The sequence below is a fragment of the Oncorhynchus masou genome, chromosome 9 (assembly GCF_036934945.1).
Source record: "Oncorhynchus masou masou isolate Uvic2021 chromosome 9, UVic_Omas_1.1, whole genome shotgun sequence".
Taxonomy (NCBI): Eukaryota; Metazoa; Chordata; class Actinopteri; order Salmoniformes; family Salmonidae; genus Oncorhynchus; species Oncorhynchus masou.
Window position 1 is genome coordinate 80,237,174 of NC_088220.1, and position 4,066 is coordinate 80,241,239.

Below are 4,066 nucleotides of genomic sequence, written 5' to 3' on the forward strand. Positions count from 1 at the left end.
TGGCGGAGGGCCTGTGGCCACACAGTGTGTTGTAGATATGTGGTAGTGGTGGAGGAGGGGCCTGAGGCCACACAGTGTGGTGTAGATATGTGGTAGTGGTGGAGTAGGGGCCTGAGGGCACACAGTGTGTTGTAGATATGTGGTAGTGGTGGAGGAGGGGCCTGAGGCCACACAGTGTGGTGTAGATATGTGGTAGTGGTGGAGTAGGGGCCTGAGGGCACACAGTGTGTTGTAGATATGTGGTAGTGGTGGAGGAGGGCCTGAGGCCACACAGTGTGGTGTAGATATGTGGTAGTGGTGGAGGAGGGGCCTGAGGCCACACAGTGTGTTGTAGATATGTGGTGGTAGTGGTGGAGGAGGGCCTGAGGGCACACAGTGTGTTGTAGATATGTGGTGGTAGTGGCGGAGGAGGGCCTGAGGGCACACAGTGTGGTGTAGATATGTGGTAGTGGTGGAGGAGGGGCCTGAGGCCACACAGTGTGGTGTAGATATGTGGTAGTGGTGGAGGAGGGCCTGAGGCCACACAGTGTGTTGTAGATATGTGGTAGTGGTGGAGGGGGGCCTGAGGCCACACAGTGTGGTGTAGATATGTGGTAGTGGTGGAGTAGGGGCCTGAGGGCACACTGTGTGTTGTAGATATGTGGTAGTGGTGGAGGAGGGGCCTGAGGCCACACAGTGTGTTGTAGATATGTGGTAGTGGTGGAGTACGGGCCTGAGGGCACACAGTGTGTTGTAGATATGTGGTAGTGGTGGAGGAAGGGCCTGAGGCCATACAGTGTGTTGTAGATATGTGGTAGTGGTGGAGTAGGGGCCTGAGGGCACACAGTGTGTTGTAGATATGTGGTAGTGGTGGAGTAGGGGCCTGAGGCCACACAGTGTGTTGTAGATATGTGGTAGTGGTGGAGGAGGGCCTGAGGCCACACAGTGTGTTGTAGATATGTGGTAGTGGTGGAGGAGGGGCCTGAGGGCACACAGTGTGTTGTAGATATGTGGTAGTGGTGGAGGAGGGCCTGAGGCCACACAGTGTGTTGTAGATATGTGGTAGTGGTGGAGGAGGGGCCTGAGGGCACACATTGTGTTGTGAAATCTGTGAATGTATTGTAATGTTTTTAAAATGGCATAAACTGCCTTAAATTTGCTGGACCCCAGGAAGAGTAGCTGCTGCTTTGGCAGAAAATGGGATCCATAATAAATACACATTCAAATGCATGATTTCTCCATCTAAAGACAGGGTAATGTGATTCCTAAACTAAGGAAGGGTAATGTGATTCCTAAACAAAAGGCAGGGTCATGTGATTCCTAAACTAAGGAAGGGTACTGTGATTTATAAACTGAAGGCACTTTAATATGATTCCTAAACTAAAGGCAGGGTAATGTGATTCCTAAACTAAAGGCAGGGTAATGCTTTGAACTGCACATTCTTCCTAGAGGATACAAACCCAGTAATATTCCTATTAGAATGGGATCCCTAATGGCCCTCCAACACAGTACATCTACATTAGTTTGGCTTAACGCTAATCATGGTTGAACTTTTTATTTTCTCTATATTTTTCTCTGCCTTCCTCTGTAGCTCAGTCGGTACAGCACGATGCTTGCAACTCCTGGATAAATGGTTCAATTCCCAGGACCACCCACACGTAAAACATTTATGCACGCTTGGATCATAGTAGATATTATACATAATTATCTCAATCCAGTTTAATCCAGATTAATCCAGTTTATTCCAGATTATTCCAGTTTAATCCAGTTTAATTCAGTTCAATAAATACAAAAGACGTGCATATATTTCCAAAGTAGAATCGTTTTTTGATTTAGTTGGTCAACTCTAATGTAAAATAGGATTCAATCTGATTCAATGATCTCTACCAGTTTCTTTCTTCCTCTCTCTGAATCCATCCTGCCCAGAATCCCCTGCTCCTCCCCTCGTCTTCATCTATTGTTTCTATCATTCTATCTTGTTCTCTATCCTTCTTTCTCTCCTTCACCTCCTCACCCTCTCCCTCTCTTTGCTGTGTTACGCCCTCCCCAACATTACCTCTATTGCTAGTTTGTGTCCAGTGTTCGTATTTATGTGTGTGTGTGTGTGTTTGTCTGTGTGTGTGCGCATGTGTGTGTGTTTGTCTGTGTGTGTTATGTTGAGTGTGTGCGCGCGTGTGTGTGTATGTTGTGTGTTCGTGTGTGCGCGCGCGTGTTTGAGTTTGTCTGTGTGTGCGCGTGTGTGTGTGTTTGTCTGTGTGTGTTATGTTGAGTGTGTGTGTGTGCGTGTGTGTGTGTATGTTGAGTGTGTGTGTGTTTGTGTGTGTGCACGCGTGTGTGAGTTTTTCTGTGTGTGTTATGTTGAGTGTGTGCGAGTGTGTGTTTGTCTGCATGTGTTCTGTTGAGTGTGTGTGTGCGCGTGTGTGTGTATGTTGAGTGTGCGCGTGTGCATCAGAGGTAAGGAGTTGATTGACAGGGCCATACTCCTCCTACCCTGATTCCTCATTACCATACCACCTCTCTTTAATATCTCTCAGACCCTTATTCATTCTGCCAATCTGTGACACAACAGCTAGACCAAATATTAAAAGGAAAGATATGTGTGTGTGTGTGTGTTTGTGTTTGTGTGTGTGTGCGCGTGCCTGCATGCCTGCGGGATTGCGTTTTTGCGTCAGGAAGGAAGCACCAAACTATGACCTGGGGAAATGTCATCCTGCTCGTACACACCCACACACACACACACACACACACACACACACACACACACACACACACACACACACACACACACACACACACACACACACACACACACACACACACACACACACACACACACACACACGTTGTTACAGTAGTGCTCTGTGGGGTGATTTCAGTAAAGAGAGTATTGGCGTGTTGACTGTGTTCATTAGGACAGAGTGTCTCCCCTTCCCTCCTCATGTCACAGTAAGTATTCCTTCTCTCTGTCTCTGTCCTCCTCCTGTCCCTACTCTCTGTCTCTGTCTCTGTCCTCCTCCTGTCCCTACTCTCTGTCTCTGTCAGTCTGTCCTCCTCCTGTCCCCTTTCTCTCTGTCTCTGTCCTCCTCCTGTTCCTACTCTCTGTCTCTGTCTCTGTCCTCCTCCTGTCCCTACTCTCTGTCTCTGTCAGTCTGTCCTCCTCCTGTCCCCTTTCTCTCTGTCTCTGTCCTCCTCCTGTTCCTACTCTCTGTCTCTGTCTCTGACCTCCTCCTGTCCCTACTCTCTGTCTCTGTCAGTCTGTCCTCCTCCTGTCCCCTTTCTCTCTGTCTCTGTCCTCCTCCTGTTCCTACTCTCTGTCTCTGTCTCTGACCTCCTCCTGTCCCTACTCTCTGTCTCTGTCCTCCTCCTGTCCCTACTCTCTGTCTCTGTCCTCCTACTGACCCTACTCTTCTCCCCCTATTTTCTCTCTGTCTCTGTCAGTCTGTCCTCATCCTGTCCCCTTTCTCTCTGTCTCTGTCTGTCTCTATGGTCTGGTGTGTGTGTGTGTGTATGGTGTAGCTGGGCTGTGGTTCTGATGGCTGGATCATGTGGAAAGTATGCCTTGTATTTTGCATTATATTTGGAAACGGAGCATTGGTGTTAGTAGTTTGAGTGTGTAATTGATATTCTATTGTGTCAGTTTGTATTATTGGGAGTTTGTATTTTTTATGTTAGTGTGTGTGTGTTTGTGTGTGTTTGTGTCCACATGTGTGTTTGTTATTGTAAGCAGTAGGGTGTGTCAGTGTTTGCTTTCCTGTTGTTTGACTGCCCATGTTGTGTTAGGACAGAAATCCCCAAAAGGTGTGTGTGTGTGTGTGTGTGTGTGTGTGTGTGTGTGTGTGTGTGTGTGTGTGTGTGTGTGTGTGTGTGTGAGCTCTTTCAGACTCTCTCTCATTTGTTCTCCTCCAGTAGGGATGGTGAATGCAGCCAAAACTCTCATCCATACATGTCACGCTATATGGATGTGTGTGTGTGTGTGTGTGTGTGTGTACATGCACATTTCCAATGTTTATTCTCAATCAAATTAATTTGCATCCAGGCCACAACATTTTTTCAGGTTGAGCTGTTGCAGCAGTGCTATAACAATACG